General features: G+C 39.9%; 1 protein-coding gene across 3 annotated transcripts in view; it reads left to right on the top strand.

Annotated features, from left to right (window-relative positions):
- The first annotated feature begins 455 nt into the window (after positions 1 to 455).
- LOC311250962 (RNA binding protein fox-1 homolog 3-like) overlaps positions 456 to 21,877 on the top strand; it is a 655,829-nt gene continuing 634,407 nt past the window's right edge. For all 3 annotated transcript variants that reach the window (XM_084343161.1, XM_084343160.1, XM_084343152.1), the window contains exon 1: positions 456 to 727. The gene's annotated coding sequence lies outside the window, so the exon portion shown is untranslated. The remainder of the gene's footprint in view (positions 728 to 21,877) is intronic.

Below are 21,877 nucleotides of genomic sequence, written 5' to 3' on the forward strand. Positions count from 1 at the left end.
GACACACACGCACACACACACACACACACACAAACAGCGGTGGTCTTCGCCACATCTCTCAGCCCTGTTCCTCATCCATCATAAGCCCCGGCTTGCTTTGTGATGTGTGTGACATTGACGTGTGAGAGTGTGTGTGTGACTCTCCGTCCGTCATTACCACCATTACTGCGCTCAGTGTTTGCGTTGGTATTCATGGATGGATCCACATGAGTGTGCATTTACACTGGCATGTATAGTCTAGTGTGTCTGTTTTGTATTTCCACTCACTTGCTGGGAGGCACAGCACAGCAGCTCTCCCTTACTGTAGCTCGTCTGCCAGCCACACCAAACAGATTCTCACACACACACACACACACACACACACACACACACACACACACACACACACACACACACACACACACACACACACACACGTATAGCTAGCCTTCCTTCTCCACTCTCTAATACCCCCTCCTCTATCTCTCTTTCTCACTCTCCATCTCAGTCTCTCGCTCAGAGCAGTCAGTTCGGCAGAGCAGTATAACATATGTAGTGTGCGTTTGCTGTGGTGTGTGTGTGTGTGTGTCCAGAGCAGCGATCGCAGTGAAAACAGAGACAGGAACAGAGAGAGAGAGAGAAAGGAAGATAGATAGATTTGGCAGGTAGGAAGTGGGAGAAAGAGAGAGAGGGAGACATCCAGAGGCAGGACTGAGTGGACTGAGAGAAAGCAACACTCGTTACCACCGTGAGTACTCTACTGTATATAGATGCTTTTCTCCATTCACTCACTGTTGAGCTGTTGTGCTGTTTCCTAACTAATTAAACTGGATGTGTGTACAGTGGACAGGTGGACACTGTACAGAGTCGACAGCACGAGTAAAGTAGAAATGCATGCACTTTTAAATTGTGAAGCTGCAGAATGTGCTGAGTGCGTGGGGTTGTGTGTGCGCTGTGAGTGTGTGTGCGCTGTGAGTGTGTGTGCGCTGTGAGTGTGTGTGTATTTTAATGTTTATTAATGTGTTACAGTGTAGACATGGGTATCACACTGACTTGTACATAGAAATACAGAAGAGATAAGTGGTGTTTGTGCATGAGCGCTTATAAAATCTGCACCTAGACATGTGTAAACTTCCAATGTAATTATTTAATTTTTTTTGTATTTGTGTCGGTTGGTGTGTTTTTGTCATTCATCTTTTCGTAATGTGTTTTCTACACTTCCCCACAGGCAAATCACATTTTTCTTTAAATTCTGCATGGGAAATGTGGTGCAATTTGGTTTGACTTAAATCATATCTTGTGGGCTACTGACATGTATAACAGCTTCCTTAAACAAATGTATACAGATCCTTCAAAATGACGAGCTGTAGATCAACACACACACCGCCGTTGGGACAATTCCTTTTTGTGCTGTTGCTTTTTTGTCCTCTTTGCCATCTGCTCTCATCCTGACAGGATATGACTTCACTTCGTTTTATCTCTTACATTCAAGTATTTTTGTAACATTTTTGAGCTTGTAAATCTGATTTATATTCTGAACTGAAACAATGCTGCACTCTCGTGAGTGGTCTTTCCCAGCACTGGTCTAAAATGTAACTTCACTCCCCACATTCAAAACCACCAAAAAGCCTGGAATCAGTAATTGTAAAGGTCTTTCCAAAGTAGGATAAGATTAGTTTATTTGAGTTTCCACTTTTCTCTGGGAGTGTTAAAATGAGGTCTAAACAATGGGTTAGGGCTAGGCATATTGTAAAGTGCAGTGTTGATGCTAAGGACAGCAGGGAGGAGAAGTTGGTGGGCTGGCAAGGAGAGAAGTAGAAAGAGGGATTATGATAACTTCTAAAAATGAGGGATTATGATACCTGCTGCCATCCCTTCTTTCCCCCCTTCCTCACAATTATTATTTCTAGAAAGCCACTTTCTGTGGCTTTTGTTGGTACTTTTTCCTTTCGTCAGACAACAACATAATGACATTTTTGTGAAAGAACAAATGCTGGGTGACATTTCACTTTTGTTGCAGCTCTTTTTATATTAACAATCAATGATTGTATGGGTTCATAACAGCCACAGATTCAAAAATGTGTTTAATATCAAATGATTCACGACTCACTTCACAATTCATAAGCGAAGATAAGACGTACCTTTATCGATCCCCCGTAGGAGAAATTATATTTGACAGAGAAGCACCAGGGAACTAACAGCATGCAAACAATAACAAAAAGTAGCAACATGAGGGGAGGACTGCACTGAGAGAGAGGTTAAGGATCTGGGTGCATATATCTGTGCAATGTTCATGTATCAGCAATATGCAAATATACATATAGTGTATACACATACAGAGAGTTTGTGCAATATCTGCCATTAACTATAAGTGGTGTATGATGTGAGTGTCAGTGGGTTCGGAGGGACTGGGTGCTGCAGTGTTGTGCAGTCTGAGTCTCATCTAGTTTGAGTTTGTCATGTGCTTGAGCTTTGCTGTCATCATACTGTCTCCATTTATTTTCAGAAATAAACTTCCTCCAGTGTGAGAGCGCCGTTTCTTCACACAAAATAAAAAACACATTTCTCTCGTAAAGAAAGCGTGTTCAGCTGCAACGAAGCGTGCAGGGTGATCAAATATAGAGCAGGGGGCAAATGCATAAGTGACTTCCATTAGTATCTGCACAGATGCAAGTGTATCTGTTTCGTGTGTGTGTGTGTGTGTATGCGTGTGCCAAGGAAGGTGTTTTCCTGGAGGATCAAGAAATGTTAGTTGGGGGCTGCCAGGCGTCAGAGGGAAGTGTCGAGGGTAGGATATCTGCGGCTTTTGTCAGGATTTACTCTCACAATAAGGATTTAGCGGGTGACACTTCAGCTGGGTGTGTCTACATCAAAGAGGCTTCTCAGCTTGGAGCAGCAGCCAGCAGAAATGCATCAGGAAACGCTGCTGCTGCTGTGTGGAGGCAGCGGTGGGGGAAAGTTGGCTTTATTAGAGGGAAGCCAAGTCCAGACAGTGTGTGCGATGAGTGTGTGAAACACTGCTGGGTCCACAAAGGTGTGTGTTTAGTGCTGTGTTTATGCAGATATAAACTTCTTTAGCGGATTTATACCCCTTTCACACTGGGCAAAAACACCTAACCCCGGCTACTGTCCGGCTTTTGTCTTTAATGTTGACACTCCTGGGTCAAATTACTCTGCAGTAGTCGCGGTTGTTCATCAGCTCCAGCTCTGATTGGTTGTGATGGAAACACAACACCCTGATGGACAGGCTAATTTCTGCCCTTTGCTAGGCAGGATGCTATGACGTGTGTTGAAGTTAAGGACGATGCTTTGTTAAGAGTTTTCCATCCGTCTCTGTTCAAGTCACATTGTTCAGTCAGTGCTGAATTTAAAAGAGAGACTAAAGTAAAAGATATTAAAAAAGTAGCCACTGTTCCTGTCAGTGGCTTCCTTGTTGGTACCTGATCCTGACCAAATGCTTGGTCGGTAACTCTCAACAGAGATCAGTGTCTAATCCAGAATGTTAATGACTAAGACTTTTCAAAACAGGTTGAACATCTTGTTGTAGTGTGATACGGTATACAACCTGCTGCTTTCTACTATGACCTGTTTTCCCAGCACGTTTGTGATGATAAAGGTGACACATAAAAAAAAGATAAAAAATGGTCTCCTGGCAATCGCAAAGGAGTATCGCCTATTTGAAGGGGGTCTAACTGCGCTTAAAAAAACCCTGCATATAAAAGTGCAACAATGCGTTGGTGCAGACATTCTTTAGCATTTATAACCTCCCACAACTTACAAAAATGTCGGAATAGAAGAGTAAAACACAACACTGGAATTTGATGCTAAATGAAAAATGTGGCTGCCTGCTCAGAATGAAAACTAATGGAGAATAAACCTCCACAGTCTAATTGCCAACTGTTTCATCATCGTCATCCAATAATTTCTACAATAACAATTCATTCTGAATGACATATTCCATTTACATCTCTCATTTTCTCATAAACATCCATTTTCATTAGAGAACATTGCACTTTACCCTTCAATTGCTTCTGTAATCTATCACACGCACTTTCCTGACTGATACAGTCAGGCGCTACTCAGAAAGTTTTCCTGCTGAAAGCAGCTCCCCTCATGCATACAGAAACATCACCATTTGGAGCTTTCATAAAACAATTCCTCTGCATCTTTCTGGTGGATTGATACAGTATTTCACACACGGCCTAATCTCTTTAAGCACAGTTATCTTAGCTTGGTTGAATTGTATCACTACTGTAGCTTGTTGCACCCACAAGCTGTTTTTTAATGAGCATCTCCTTTGGTTTAAAAGTGAATGTACTACTGTGTGTGTGTGTGTGTGTGTGTGTGTGTGTGTTTGTCTGTTTGTATTGTCTGGTGTGCTGTACTGACAGCACAGATAAGTCTTTTTTCCTGAGGCCTAATCCCCCCTCTACACAAGAATGAGAGATGGATGGAGAAAAAGATGAGAGAGAGACATTGGTGTTGAACACGGTGACAAGTCCCCGAGAAAAATGTGTGTGTGTTGTCGTGTGAGTCGGCGAAGACAAGACAGCGACAAAGGCTTTCAGAAAGGAGCGGGAGCAGGATTTGCATGTGAACAAGAGCTTTAACGGAGCCGTGAACTGTTAATGCGCATTCAGAGAGGCTCTGTAGTGAGCGTCCGGAGTTGTTCAGAAACAGGTGCTCTGCAGATCACAACAAACACTCGCTCCTCCAAAATATTTCCCTCAGCAGCTCTATTCTGTGTTTTCTCTTTGTATTCTCTGATGCCAGTTGCTTTGCCAACGCTTTCAAAAGGAGATGGGCTCCTTTTCAGGAAACTTCCAAAAATGATTTGGAAATGGCGAGAAGAAGACAGCACCCGCGTTTAAGTGGGCGTAGAGGACACTGGTACTCAGAACAGAAGTTTCATTTATCATTCGAAGGATCTGTGCACTTATAAATTTAAGTGTTATGTCTTTCATTTTTTCTTATATTTGTTTTGTATTGTTACGCAAAATGAATGAATTTGACTAAAGGAGTTATCCTTCGGAGATATTAAAGTAACCTAACCTAAACCTTACAACAACATAAGCACAGCATCGCGACAGGAGAGAAAATGAGCCAACATTTATTCTGGCAGTTGGGTTAAATCAAAGAAATATTTTCAACAAGATAAGATGTAAGGTGGCCTAATATTTGTATGCAGATTTTAATACAGTTTTTCTTGTAGATTTTTCCTGTCACTGAAAAGACATCTTTCCACTCAAATGGACATCACATGCCAAAGGATATATTCTTCCAGTTTAGATTCCCACAATTTGGGTTTTATGTAAAATAATTAACACTTGAATAGTTTTATTTAACAACAATATTGAATAGGCTTCAGATTTTACCTCAGTATAGGTCCAATAGGCACAACATACCCTTTGGTGCATAACTTCCACTTGACTGGACAGATGCATTTTCAGTTGCAGAAAAAAAAGATGTAGAGGAACAATATTCTTAACAAAAGTATTTCTAACATCTCTTTTTGAGTTGAAAAATGTTGTTTTGACCTGTCCTGTCTTCTGCAAATAATCGGATTTAACAGTTATTCCTCAGTCACTTTTTATAGTGTTGGTGAATAGTGTGCATTAATTTATGTAAATCCTTCAAAATAACACATATTTTGGGGAAAAAGTTATCAGCATGATTTTTCACTTTTTAAAGAGGAAAAACAATCCTTGAAAAAAAATCTCACTTTGTGATTTAATAATTCGTGCATGAAAGGGTTAATGTGTCCGAGGACATAATCTCTGTCTTTTGGAAACTGTAAGTGTTGTTATCTAAAATGTTGCAACGAAGCCGCTGCAGTGGAAGAGCGCAGGATGTACAAGCTTTCCAGTGATAAAGGGAGCTCGGCAGAAACGGCTGTAAATTGTCAGCAGAACACACCAGTTCATGTTCCCGTAGTATATTATAGAGATTTATGAAAGGCACTTTAGGTGCAGAAGTACACCGTGATATGCCGAGGGGCAGCGGAGATCTCATTCTAAGCTTTATATTAAAGCTTCACATTTTATTCACCGTCTCTGAGTTTGTTGGGTAATAATTTGTTCTTGCACATCATCGCAAGTTACCAATTGTCCAGTGTGTTTCTGTCCAGAATGTCCTCTAACAGCAAGTAAACAAGTTGATACTGGGCGCAGGGCCTCATAGTCCCAGAGTTCAGTTAGGTGCTGTTATGAGATCATTTGTATCATCATGTTTATTCACATAGTTCTTTGAAGGTCAGCCAACTACGTTTAAATGTGCTTGAATTTATATCGGTTTCAAAACACTTGCGATACTTTATATACTGCAGCATGTTTTGGATGGATGTTTCATATTGTTTCAGTTCATACTGGTCACTATCAAAGACCAGCTGAGATCTCTGTGGATGTATGTCTGTAGATGATTTTTTTTTTTCTTTTTGAGAAAGTTATTTTCACAGAAGAACACTCAGAGTAATTCCAGCATTGCCGAAAGCCATGCGGTGTAATACATTTTGAGCCAAACGGCTGGCTTTTGATTAAGTCTGCCTACATGCCCTGAGGTAATGTTACGCACATTAATAGCATTCCTGATTTTCATTCATGTCTGACATCTTTGTTGTTCAAGTGTCTGTCTTTTAATTATCTATATTTTATTAAATCTAAATGGTTGAAGCAGGTTGTGATGCCAGGTGTGTCTGTGATTTGATTTTGTAGTGTTATGTGTAGGGCTGATATTTTTTAAAGAATTCAGCTCTCTATTTATACGTAAACTTTATTAGAGGGGTTTACTTCAGACATTGTTTTGTGGCATCGACAGAAAACATGTCTGCAGGACAGTGATTAAACTGTTAAGAACTGAAATATGGCATCAAATGTCGACTCATCCAAAATCATGTTGAAACTTCTATTAAATTCATGGGACTTTGCAAAATCCTATAGCCATACTCCAAATGTTTTTGAAGTTATGATTTTTTTAAGTTTGGCCCCCTGAGCTAAATTTCAGCATTTTAGTCTCCATTTAATCCTCACCTATCGCATATTTTTTACTGGATTGGGTTGAAATTTGTCCTGAACATCAAGTTGACCCAAAAACCTGTATGTACTGTATGTATGTAATGTATGTATGTATGTATGTATGTATGTATGTATGTCTTCATTTAAATCATTGTTGCTGAATGGTTACAGTAATCAAATTAATAACAGGAAGTAATTTTTCTCCACTAGTTTTCACTTTCTCGCTTCAGAGCTGAAAAAAAGGTTATTTTGAGTGTAGATTTGACATAATTCTGGTTATTTTGTATTATTTTGCTGTATTGTTTCAATGTTAGCTGTGAATGTCAGAAGTTAGTTCAGAGAAGTTAAACATTGTGAAATAATATGTGTGCACTGAGCTAAAGAATCAAGATTAATATTGTGTCCCTGCATACGGAACAGGATATCATCATCTATGCAAACCAAACCATCACAAGGTGTAACTTGGAAATATCCTAAAACCCAATGAGTACCAGGCTCAATAAGTATCAGACAGACAGAAAACCTTGAAGTCAACACAGTACAAATATCTACAGTATAGATAAAATAAAACCACTGATTGTGGTATTGTGAAAAGTGCAAAAATGTGCAATAAAAAAAACGTTATAAAACACCTTTTGAATTTTATACATATAACAAGGATTTTTTAATTTCCTTGTAACTTAAGTATGTGAAAGTGAAGTGGACACATTTTTGGAAAATGATTCTTCATGCTGGTGAAAAATGACTTCCTGTTATTAATTTGATTACTAATCAATCAATACATGTTGCCAAGTTTCAAGTGCTTACGGTCACTTGGATGTGCAGGACAAATTTCAAGCTAAGCCAGTGATAAGAGGGAGGGATTGGTGAGGATTACATACAGAGAATCACTAAAAGGCTGAAATTTAGTTCAGAGGGTCAGACTTCAAAAATTCATAACTTAAAAAGTATATATAAAATCCTGTTAAATAATGTTACTGCATACAACGCTGTCAAAGCAAGTACCAAGTAAAGGCAATGGAGATTGATATCAGAGGTGTCTGTGTGTGTGTGTGTGTGTGTGTGTGTGTGTGTGACAGAGAGTGAGAGATGACTGGCACTCCAAATAATCTATTTGATTATGTTCAATAGGGAGCTTTCTCCCCTCAGCCTTATTTATGGCCACACACTGCAGCCTGGAAACACCTATAAATCTATTGCTGCCGCAGATCACACACATCACGTCTGCAGTCGCTCTGACACACATATTTGCTCTTAGTCCTCTCACCCTATTCTGAAAGGTATCACTGTTTTATTCTCAGACACTTTCAAACGTTCATCTTCAGAGCGTGTGTCCTCGGGGGTTTCAGCCTCCCTCCAGTGGTGTGCACCTGCCGACTTCTGGTCCACCTATTTCACCCCGCAAACTGTTGCCCTCATTGTTCCTGCATATCACCTCTACTCACAGCCAACGTTTTTCTCTTTTGTAGTTATATCCCGAGGCCAGAACTGCAGGGCTGTGTGACTCACACCCTCTAAATATTTCACCTATAGATGTTTAAAGGTTCTTCTCAAACAGAGACCCCAGAGGAGACAGATGGGGAGAAGAAGCGCCGGGTTTTGAGAGATTGTTGAGTCATGGGGTGAGAGTCAGTCATTTCCACTGTGGGACGGAGACGATGTGCAGCTAACGGAAAGAGACATGTTCAAGGAAGAGCACCATGAAGTTAGCTAAGGAGAAACTGTAGAGACTGTAATAATGCAAGCAAAAACTGTCAATTTAAAGGCTCCGTCTGCGTTCTTTTCCAGTTTTTTAAAATGTAAACTTCCACTCAGCTGTTTGAAAAAGCAGTGACGTAGGCCAGTGCTGCTGCCCTCCCCTCTCAACCCACACACATAGAAGTTTGCTCTAAGTGTAGACAGGTGGTGATTTGAGGTGGGACTGCCATTCTCCTTGTTAGTAAAATAATCAAAATCCACCCCCCTTGTCAACTTGCCATCCCCCTCTCTAATCCCAAGTAGCAGAGAGAGTGCAGGGGCAGAGGGACTGCTCAGTTGAATATGTTATCTGAATGAGGTTTGTGACAGAATATACAGCCTCAGCCATGACTCTGAAATATTGATAAATCCATGGAGTTGTCTGTGGAGCTTAAGTAGCAGACGGATTTGTAACTGTGCGTAAAAAAAACAGCAGCAACTTGAGCACTTGTCATCATGGTTGCACTTTGCATATTACCAGTTTTGAAAAGTCATCCACCTTAGCATGTGAAAGATGTTTTTGTCATTGCCTTGTGGTCACTTTTCTCAGGCATGTAGGTATGCTGTTGAATATTCTTTTGCCAAATAAATTTAAAAAAATGTTGAATAGCGGTTCTAATTGATCAGGAGTAGGGATACAACGATAATCAAAAAAGATTTCAATATCAGGGCACACATTAGAAAAAGTAAAAATAGATAAAGAAGCTTAACTTTTTCTTTTTTGAGAAGTTCAGATTTTCTAACTAATTGTACTTCTACTTGTACTTAAGTGTGCCATTTGAGGAGTTATACCATTACAGTTTTTCACTGTCTGACAATAATCCATGGTGGTTACTGCTTGGTACAACACCATCTGAGCCAAGTGGAATGAAGACCCTTTTTCAAATGCTTTAAACCGTATTGATAACAATTAAATTAATTGTCTTCTTATTGTATCAAAATGGTTCATATATTCTTTTATTTTTAGCCCAAGAAATATATCAGCATGGTCAATATCAGCTATTTTTATCTGTACCAGGTAAAAAGTACAGTTTACGTCAGTTGAACAACAAGAAATCTTCGTGCGGTATGCTCGGGTCAACTAGAAGGTGTGACACACTGTAGGTTGTGTCCCACCTGTTCCAAAACTACATGTCTTCATTGACCCAATTTAAGGGATCATTGTGAAACATGTTTGTGTTCACGTTAATTATCTAAATGTTTAACTGCTGATATCAACACTGTCCTGAAAAGTCTGAAGGCAGTAAATATCAAATTATTGCACTGAACTGAATTTAATCAACTATTTTTTAATTATATCAATTAAGAAAGTTTCAGTGAAAAATGTAACCGCATTGATCATTACAAGCAGCAGAGTGCAGCGTATGTTTTAATTGTGAAAATACCACACAGGAACCTGGTGAGGTGATGTCACATCATTTACATCCCTAACAGCTGCTCTGTGGCGCTTTTGACCACAAGAATGGAAAAGGATGCAGTGGTCCACCTTACTCTGGAAAAATCTTCACGAGGCTCAACCCACCGGTGTTTATCTCCATTTTGTTTCAAATAACCTGAGTCCAATGATTAATGTAGGAAACCCCAACTTTTGTAATTTTAAACCTTTAAATTTTCACATTAGTAGAATTTTCAAATGTAAATAACATTAAAAATCAGAAAGGTAAAAACCCTAAATAATTAACTAAATAACTTTAGTGTTGTCACATTATAAATAACCATTATTTTCCCAAAATTTGTTTGAGGCTCCAAACATTTGCCTAGTCTTCCTCTCCTGATGGTGCACCCTCGCCTGGATGGAGTCATTACTCACCATATTGGAGAGTTTTGAAACTTCCTGTGTGCATTTACATCCTAAATAATTTTTTGGGGGCATGTAGGCACAGTCTGCTGTGTCTCAATTAAGACAGATGAAACAGTGTGTGAAGACCCACTCTGTGATTAAGGCTGATAAAACGGATTTGGGGATTTTAAACCAAAATCTTGCCTCAAGCTACTTTTAAGACCACCACAAGTGTCAACTGTGGTAAAGGAATTACACTCTCTTCTTCTCCAAGAGCCTCATCTGACTTCATCTCAACAATCTCCACATCTCTCCATCTGTGGCTGTGCTGCAGCCCGCAGGTCAGTGAGTCAGGCTAGCTGCAGATATAAATTGTTATTGGGTGCTGTTATAAATCCTGCCAACCCTGCTCACATTTGTTCAGTTGCTGCAATGTGGAGACAGGACATAAAGATGCACAAATGCGCAAAACAGCAGAAATCACATTCTTGAACAAGATTCACTTAACCATTATATTGTGAAAGTACCGTCTGTCACTGTGGACGAAAGTAAAAGAACAAAGAAGTAAGGAGGTGCATAACAACTACTTTATTCTGCTCTTTCAGTCGTGAGAGAAAATTAAAGACTGTACACCTTTTAAGTTGGAGTGATGGAGTACAGGATATGTATTGCATAAAACACAATGTTTGAACCATGCGTATTGTTATTCACAGAAAATAAACAGGTTTGGCATTTGAATGGATAATGCAGTGGTCACCATCTTCCAGTAAAGAACAGTTAAAACTTCATATAACAGTGTTGTTGTTGTTGTTGTATGGGGCATTCTTGGCTCAGTTTTATTTTATATATCAGGGTATTCAATTAAAATTGAAAGAGGTCCAATCAGAATATTTTTTTCTAGATTTTATATATATTTCAATTCAATATTTCATATTGTCCGTTTTCACATTCAAGTACATAAATAATAAATACAGGTTCTTTTCTCGTAGTCTCTAGTAAATAAAGGCTGAAAATAGGTGACATAACAGAGCTTTTGAAAAAAATGCCTCTGAAAGTGCTTCATTTTAGAAAGGAATAAAAACAGTGTACCTTGAGTTTCCCTTTTTCTTTGTTTATTAGCTCCATTTCATATCTCAATGTCTCCATGAAAAACATTCTCAACACATCTTAACAACTTAACAGTCTTTCTTTCTCTCTGATGCCGCATCCCTCCACTGTCTCTTGTTTAGTGAGCTTCAGCTTTTGCTGCCAGGGTATTAATTTGGTGCCCTTAATTTGGGTTTGAGTGGGTTTGTTAGTTTAAATGCTTCATCTCATAGTGGTGCTTCACATGGCTGTTTTTGATAATCACCACGGTATATGAGACGTATTGGTTTTGAACTGCCGATGAGATCAATGAACTTGAAACATCCATTCTCAAATAAAAGTTCTGTTTACGTCTGTCACATTTCTCTCTTCAGAGCACGGCATGTGAATCACCTTTTCTTTGACTCACGATGTGTCTGTCTGTGTATTTTTCACTCACTCGAATTGCCCCGCTTGTCCGAATGTGCTGATTTGATTGGCTAAGAGGTGTCATGTGAGGTGATTTACAACGCATGCAATTGGTCTGTGAACCAGTAAGCGGTCCCTGGAAACCAGTACCGTAGAGCTGCAGCAGTTAATATAGAGTCTGACTTCAAGGAGCATATAGTTGATGTTTCTGACTGGGATCTCAAACATTTCTATTTCTGAGTTCAAATAGAAAGTCTATGATATGGAATTGGAACCTTGACATAAATGATTGTATGCGACACATTTTAAGAGCTAATAAAAAAAAACAATGTTAAATTTTATAAATTAAATCACAAATTTGTTTCACCAAAAGCAGGACACGTATAGATGATGCTCAGAAAGAAACTGCTTTGGTAGTTCAGAGACTCAGGCATGTAATAGACGGCTTATATTCACCCAAACCAGGCAGGATGTCAAGCCAAGGGGAGGGAGAGGAGAACGGATGGAGGAAGAAGGGAAAAACTGATCCTACTTGGACACATGATATATGAATTCTCATCATTTGTCACCTCTTCCTCCTTTCTTAAGAATAATTTCTTGGCTCCAGCTCTCCCGCTATTTGTTCACCCTCAACGTCTCTACCCATCTACTCACTGGTCAGTCCTTTGGTCTTGTCCCTTCGTCCTTTGACTTCCCCACCTTTACCTTACTACTGTTCACCTCCTCCCTATGTCCATACTTTTGCACTCTCACCCCATCCTTTTCTGCCCTCTACCATTTCATTCACTCCATCCCCCTTTTCTCCATCGATTCAGTCCCTTTCGCTCTCACTGTGGTCACCCTGAAACCCCATTCCCTCCTCCAGGCCGATTTTCCTCGCTCGATGGCGGGGTATTTGTCAGGCCTGCTGTGGGAAGATAGCGTGATTGAATGTGAGTCCTGGTTTGGGAGGAGGAGGAGGGTAAAAAAGGGTGAAGTGGTATTAGCTAGTGAAAAGAGGTTGGCACCAGGCGGCGACAAGGACAGAAGGAGAGGGGGCGGGTGGGATCTGGCTCTAGCAGAGAGAGAGCCAGACATGGGGCTTAGGGTGAGCCAGGCAGACTGACAGTGCTACCCCAGAGAGAGAGAGAATGAGTTGGTGCAGAGAAGGAGACGGGGTGAAAAGCTTGTATCTCTAGAATGTCAACTATTCACAAACTTTCAGCATATGTTGTCTTGCTTTTGGCTACATTTTGAAGATATAGCAGACCTATTCAACTGGCAGCCCGTGGGCTGAATTTGGCCCTTAAATAACCTCATTCTGGGCCTTTGATCATTTTAGTAGGTGGCTAATTGGCCCATTCGTTAGTTAAGGCTGTTGCCACGAACAGAAATACTCTTAATTCATAAAAAAAAGTTTTAACCAAGGCGGTTTAAGCAGAGGGAATTCACGACAACCTACTTCTTACTACTCTGCACTGTTTTAACACATTTAAATTATGAGCTTTACGGTCCAGACATAGGGAATGTAAAGTTCTGGCCCTTTTTATCTAATGTAGTTGAAAAGGCCTGATGTTTAGAGTGGTGACAGGGTTTCATAATCATATATAGATCAAGACATGTATAGTGGGAGATGGGCGATTGCAGATGCCTCAGAAAATGTCCCTCTTTTTCACAGCCAAATGTTGGTTGGTTGTAGCATCAGTGCTAGCTAGCCAGTATAGGAACACTGAAATTAGTTTACAGACTTTAGTAGCTGAGGGAGCAGATAGTACGGCCATAATCAAACAATTTTAACATTTATTAAGCTAGATATACATATAAACCACTATACCAGTCAAAACAATAAAGAAATATCTCAAATCCTGAATCACAGCTCAAGGGGGTGTCAATGTCAAAGAATAAATAATCATAGAAAGCATTCAGTGTTGGATTCATCATTTGACTCTCGCTTTGTGTATTTATTTTACAAAGTCTCCAAAAAGACCTCAAGGCTGGATTACAGAGCTTCTGAAAGGGATACGATCGCCCTCATGTGAATAGTATAATGGCTTCTGTGCAAAAATGTAGGTGCCTCGCATGCAGCTTTAACATTGTCATATACAACATCAGCAAACCCAAACTTAATTTCTATATTGTACATTTTCTTTCAGATAGCCTTCTTCGAGACATCTGATTTATTTTTCACTTTCCTGATCAGACAGCTGCATGATGCATTCCACTCGCCCGAGTTTACTTGCCCCAGGCTCATGCTTTGCAAGCCCTGCAAAGCATGAGCATCCTTGACTCCCAGCTCCACTGTTGTTAGCAAACAAGCAATCTGCATTGGGACATAGATCGGGAACATCAGTCCCATAACTGATGAGCCAATTATGTCAGGATTGGAACCCGATACCAAAATGGGACAGAGTGAAACGTGTGCTCATGTGAAGCTCCTCTCAAGGAGGATCCTGACTGCTGAATAACTGACTTCATACAGTATGTACCACTGTCTTCACCCTCCTCAGGCCATGTGAGTGGGATAGTTCACTGCTCTTGTAATCCTAAGTGATTGGCCTCTGTGCCTGTCAATCACGCTCCTTTGGTCCAGTCAATAGTTTGCTACAGCGACAGGTGGGGACAAGGACATTTCCCTTCTGACAGAAAGTGCTGACCTGAAATCCCCGGAGACAGAGAAAGCCATCGAACCGTTGTACATGAAATTTAGACTATACTGGGCTGGAGATAAAATTATTGCTATTTTCTTTTTCTTGCTATCTTTCTGTCATTGTCCATAACTTTACACACCTCCAATCACCCCCCCCTGCTTCTGACAGCCATGAGAGAGAGGGAGGGAGGAAGAGAGAGAGGGAGAGGGGGGAGAGGGAGAGAGAGAGGGAGGGCATGGAGAGAGGAGTGCGAGGGGTCATAAGTTGCTGCAAAGGGCCTGAGACTTGACAGCTATGGGAAAGGACAGCTGACCCTTCTTATAAAGAGACAGAGGACTGAGATGGTGAGAGAGGAGCATGTGAGGTGGAATGGAGTATTATCACTGCTATAAAAAGTCCATTTAATTTAACCATTTCAAGCTCCGTATCCAGTCCAATCTTCTGTCTCTGTTTGTGTGTTTGTCCAGGCTGCAGCCTGACGGCTGCTTAGAGGTCAGATTTTATTGGTTATCTGTGTCAGTGCTGTAATATCATACATCCTTGCTTTGTCATGTAGTATTTTTTACATTTTGACATGTTTAAGGTTTATTTTTACTGCTACATATGTACTTTGAATATTACCACGGGCCAATGAGAGCGACAAAAAATGTAGTTATTATTGGGGTGGACAAAATAACAAAAACACATGATGTAAATGGCTTTCCCAATAACATAAGTACAAATCCATGCGGCAGCTGGATGGAAATTATCCACATAGTTCAGCTTCAGAGGACCATACCAATATACAAACCAGTCCTGCTGACAATTTTCCAAAACAGTCTCCAACTTTGACAAGACACGCACAGCATGGTACACATCAAACCAACAGATGTCAAAAAACACATTTGTTTACTGTCCCCATGAACAATTTCAAAATATCTCATCTTCAAAGTTGTCAAACATTTTTAACTGAATGAGACAACTTTGACAGCAGAAAGGTCTCACACACCTCACTGAAGGAAGAAGTTTATAAGCGTTGTAGTAAATGTACAAAAATGCTCCTAGATGGCAGAACTGTTCCTGTGTACTCTTTGTCTTTCTCTCCCTTTCTCTCTTTCTCTCCCTCTGTCTTTCAACAACGGTAAAGGAAAATCACATCATCATTTTTATTGATAATTATCAAAGGCAAACTCCATGTGAACAGATAGGGACGGCAGTAGCCACGCTGCAGCAGCAAACACTGTGTGGACAAACGCGCAAGAGAACCACAGCATTTGAGCAACACGACAACATGACGAACATGTGTTCCACCTGTGAAAACTCAACACTTGTTGTGTTGTTCATTTGTGCACGAGACAAACACGTTTTTCCCCCCTCTTTTGTTTCATCCGTTGTGTGCAGAAAAATCTGCCGTGGTGAATTCTTGAAAAACAGAAGTTAGTTGCCGATAGCAACATGAATCACTTCAAATTGTTACTTGCCTCGTCTCAAGGTCAGATTCATATAAAACACTGCGCCAATGATATAACAGTGCAAACAGTTTGATAAAGTTTTGTTCAGCTGAGTGCAATTGGCCCTTGTTTTGCGTCTGATTGCAATTATCCATGTGGCAAAGTAGAACACACAGACCGAATTAAAAAGCAAAGATAAGATTGGCTCTTAGAGATTGTGGCAGAGTGAATAATTACTTCATTGACACGCACACAATAAGGAAGATAAATGTGAAAACTTTTTGATGATTAGAGTCCCTTTAAAATGCGCTTCAGTTACCACCAACTCTCTGAAGACGGTAATCATTTTCACTGTATGTGGCTATTAATGCTGTTGTTTGTGAATTGGAGGTTTTTTTTTGCAATGAGGCTCATTTGCATAGAAAGTGGCCGATTTTGCGCCAAATGTATGCATGTTTCCTAATTTAAATACATGCAAATATCACCGGAGCACTGAAATGCTATTTACTTGGCAGCTCAGGTCGGGGGGCATTTAACCCTTTGTGGATGCTTTGGAAATGACACTTTTTTCACCTTTTTCATGCAGGTTGAGCAGCCGCAAAAGCTGTGCAATCATTTTGTTAATTCTAAGTTGTGTGTGTGTGCGTGCTCTTGTGATTTGTGTATAAGTGATATTACAGCAGCATCAGTTCATCCATCAGTTTTGGGTTTAATAACTGAGAGTAATATGGGTTGATAGCTGATTAAGAAGCACTCTTACTCTTGCTCACCACCCATGTGTGTATGTGAGATAAAGTGTCATGCCTATGAGTCTAACGTTGTCTCATAACACATGTATCAACACAGATGTGTCTCTTGTATATGTTTGATTTTTCGGTTTGTGGATGCTGGTACGCTGTGCATGTGTGTGTACAGTGGTGTGTTTTGCAGGACTGGCTGTGTATTCTCAAGCCCTGATGACAAATGAAATAATCAAATGTTTATGATGCGTAAAATGGCAGCAATGGTGACCCTGTGTGTGTGTGTGTCTGTGTGTGTGTAAATGTGCTGTGAGTGTTAGTGTGAGTGTACGTGCCACTCTGTCAGATGCAAGGTTGTTATTAACAACTCTCTGCACATAGAAATAGAGCAGAGGCAATACAGGGTCTGTCAGCCAGTAGAGAGGGGGCGAGAGACAAAGCAGTAAAAGTGAGAAATATGCATATGATTTTTGTCTTCTAACGCGCAGGCACACGCACACGCACACACACACACACACACACACACACACACACACACACACACACACGTGCAAACACACAACAAAAGTAAAAGATTATTTACGCAATCTCTAGGTTCAGTTGAAGGTCAGAGGCAGTGCATGACAGGTTGCTTAGCTACGCCCGAAATGAAAAAGGTTAAAATTAGACAGGGATTTAGAATACTCTCCGACTTCCACCAGAAATGTCTAATAACTGCAGTCTAACCTTTTCCGGAGACTATTACATTTAATCATTTCTCGTTGAATCTGCTGGAGACGTCACAAAACCACATTAGCTTTGACAGGCATTTGAGTAAACAGAGAGCACACTTAAACAGAGTGGCGTTCCAGTTCAATCAAATAAGTGACAGCCAAATTACCCACTCTGTAGCGTTACACCCTCTCCATGCTTTTTAAAAAAAATCAATCACAGGCAGATTTGGATAAAAGTGTAAAAGAGCCCTTGGGGGAGAGAGTTAGAGCTTTATGGCAATGACTGTCAACATTTGATGCAGCAGAAATAACACGTCTGAAGTCAGCAAAAATGCAGGCAACAAATTACATATAGTCTGTTTTGCAGCTGAGAAACTTCTGTTACCCAAAAAAAAATCTGTTTATGAGCACATCATGAGCTTACCTGAATGTAATTTTATATTTTTGTGATTTGTGGGTACTATTTACTTAACTCTGAAGGAAATGGCCAAAAATGTGTTTTGTGAGGGCCCAGTGTTCATCGAATTCAAATTAGTTCACCCTTGAGTCCAAGTGGATGTTTGTACCAAATTTGAAGAAATTCCCTCACGGCTCGACCCATGAAAGATGACTTAAAGGTACATTATTATTGTTATTATTATTATTATTATTATTATTATTATTATTATTATACAACAAATGTTATGGTTCATGATTGCATTTTGGGTGTGTACTGGAAAATGTTTACATGCTTTAATGTTCAGAAAACACTTTTGTCTGACGCCCTGTTTCAGTGCCTGTCTCTTTAAGGCCCCCCTCCCGGAAAGCTCAGTCTGCTCTGATTAGCCTTTTTATTTTCTGCTAATCTACTCATCATTTCAGCTGTAATTGTATAAACTTTTGTGTAGTTATATTACAACACAACATAATAGTTTAGAAGGTCTCCATATGTTTTTTCTTTATTTCTTTTGTCCTTATTTGTAAAGTAATTAGTAACTTAAGCTGTCAGTCACATTTTTGGAGTAAATAACATTTGCCTCTGAGATTTATTGCCGAAGAAGTAGAGTGGCACAAACAGAAAAAAGATTAAGTTAAATACAAATACAGCCCAACTGATGTATTGGTTGTCTGATTTACTTGGCCATTATGGCCCTTAAATGAGCCTATTACAGACATATTGATAGCAGCTTACAGTCGTGGTCAAAGGTTTACATATACTTGTAAAGAACGTGTATATACAGCAGACTTTTCCAATTATTTCTACAATGCTCATTTTTCTGTGATGAATGAGAGGAACACAAACTACTAAAAAACATTCATGAAGTTTGGCTCAGTAATGAATTTATTATAGGTCTTCTGAAAATGTGACCAAATCTGCTGGACCAGTACAGTGATTTGAATATTTGGTTAAATGTCTCGGCCATTTTAACCTCAGTCAGGTGCTTTTGATCTCCATCCACAAGCTTCTGTTCATCCTCTAGATGAATTTTTAACCGCTCCTCTTGACAGAATCGGTTAAGTTCAACTAAATTTGTTTTTGTTTCCTGGAATGTACTGGTTTCTTCAGGACAGTCCACATGTTGATGGGGTTCAAGTCTGGACTTTGTAAAGGTCATTCCAAACTTCAATTTGAACCTGATTTATCTGTTTCTTTCCCACTTCTGATGTGTGTTTGGATCACTGTCCTGTTGGAACACCCAACTGCACCCAAGACCCAATCTTCTGCTGATGATTTTAGGTTTTCCTGAAGAATTCAGAGATAATCCTCATTCTTCATTATTCCATTTACTTTCTTAATACTTTCAGATCAATGCTGAGCTCTTTAGACTTTCCCATTGTAGTGTTTGTGGCTGAGTCTAATGGGTGAATCAAACAAGCCCTATTAAAATGGGTCCAGAAAAGTCACCAGCTGTTATGAATCAGAATCAGTCAGAGGAAGTTAAGAGGCTACAAAGAACATTTGATTCACACATCTTTCTATAATCACCAAAATTGATCAATTTCTTGTATATATATTTTTGAGCCAGCAGATTTGGTCACATTTTCACAAGACCTTTAATAAATTAATTATTGAACCAAACTTCATGAATGTTTTTTGTGAAAAAGTAGTTTGTGTTCCACTCATTTCATTACAGAAACATGACAGTTGTAGAACTCAAGACTGCCATGATAAACATGTTCTTTACAAGTTTATGGAAACTTTTGTCCATGACTGTATGTCCCAATGTGAAGTATGTGAAATGCAGTATGCCAAAAATACGAGGATGCCCTCCTACATCCGGTCACATTTTGCAGTATGCAAGTCAACATGCTTTTCTTGCTATTCTGACACAAAATCATCTGACGATTCGTCATACATCACGGTGTGTCACACAAACATAAACATCGTCAAGAGAACACAAACGTTTGACGGCTCACTGATAGGTGACAGCTCATTTGACACTGCAATGATAGATCAAAGCACATTTAAGTGTAAGTACTACGTAACTTGTACGCCTAAATCTGCTGCAAGCTGTGACGGATATAGGAGCAAGAGGATCAAAATCCAGGGTACTGTCATGGTGAAGTAGTATGTCCCAATTGTGTGCATACTGCATGCAACAGTATGAACTTTTTAAGGGCATCTGCAGTACGTACTAAAAGTAGAAAGAAAAAGTATGCGATTCTGAATATAGTTGAGTTCAGTTCCAGCCCTGTTAGTCAGCTGTTACCCTTTTCATTTCTGTATTCAAGAGGAGCTTCTCACTGACAAATCACCATCATTCACTGTTTTTGATGAGTTTCTGAATGATTATCCTCTCCACAGTGATCCATGTAGTGCTATCTTAGATTCTCAGCCCTATCTGTTACACCATCAGCAGCTGAAGCACAGCAGATCCATCATGGCAGCATTTTTAATTCTCCTAATCTATCATTTTCTATGGAAATTTAATTCAGGCACCTGTTCAACTAATATTCAAATAGTATAAGAATGACTCCATTTCCTTTTTTTATTTGTATTATTTTTTTTGAGAGTGTCATTAACAATAACTATACAGTGTTGTGTGGTCTGCAGGGTATTTTGTATTTTATTTTATTTTTTTTACTTTTTAGTGACTGATCAAGTCTTTCATCGAAATTCTTATCTAAAAGTGAACATAATAAGCATGGGCGTAATCACAAATTCATTTGGGGGTCATGTCCCCTCAATATACAGTCGAAAATATGTTAAATATGGTTTCCTTTTGTGAACCATGTCAATAGCAGGCCGTCACAAGAAAAATGACTATATAGGTCGACTGTGAAAAGCTTACGGTGACCAATATTGACGTATTATATTGATGAGGTGGAGACCTCTCGTGGACTTACTCATTATTACAGCATCAGAGTAGTCAAGTAGTACAAAGAGAGACAAAGTCCCAATAGGGAGGTGGCCCAGGTAGACGGTTGGGTTATACAAGCACAGGACTTCATCCAGGAGGCCGTTCTTTGTGTCAGAAATATTGAGATGTGAGATATGTGAGATATTTTAACTTACTTACGTGGTTAACAAGGTACAAGGTCAAGTGAAAGTCTGTAAACACCTTCACGCTACACAAATTACAGAACTATGTAATTTGTTAAACTTAGGTATTAATATACAAATAAGCATAAACACGTAATGCGTCTTTGAATGTGCTTCAGGGTGTATGTAAGCAGCAGGAACAACATGGTGATGATAATGTGGTCAGCATCTTGATATAAAAAGTTTGACATCTGGGAAACTTTGTCCATCAACTTTGACTGTGTGTGAGCACCAAGCATCAATGTTAGTCTACCTCTTCTCGTCAGACCGTAGTCCTGCGCTCTGTTGGCTCAGAACACCGTCTGCCCGTCGAGTGCAACAGCTTGATCTGAGATGTTGTGGTGGAGACAGGTCTCTGTGGGCACAACAGTCTCTGGTTTCATATTGGTTGGTCAGCCTGTGTCCCATTTTGTCCATTTCCTTATAGGAAACATCCTGGACCTTGTTTCTAGCAAAATATATGATCATGTACTCACCCAGATAACTTTGGTGTCATTCGGCGTCGTTTGGACGAAATTAGATCCAGTGTTGCGCCGATATATCCATATAATGCGAGTGACGGGGCAGTGACACACAGCCTCTATATAACGCATTATCTGCCATGAAACTAGTTCATTTCATTAATATTTTGTCATGATACGCTAGTGCTATTCCCCTCTGAGTCCGGGCTCGTCCGTTATCAACATCCGGGGTCAAACTAGCAGTAGCAGCTACAGGTAAACAAGCCGGGCTGTCGCGGGTGCGCGCGCAGCTCAGAGACGACATCCTCCAGGTCAGAGGTAGTAGGTCAACCTACAGACCCCGGATGTTGACAATAGACGAGCCCGGACTCAGAGGGGAATAG

This window comes from Pagrus pagrus (genome assembly GCF_965226575.1).
Source record: "Pagrus pagrus genome assembly, chromosome: 21".
NCBI classification, from domain to species: Eukaryota; Metazoa; Chordata; class Actinopteri; order Spariformes; family Sparidae; genus Pagrus; species Pagrus pagrus.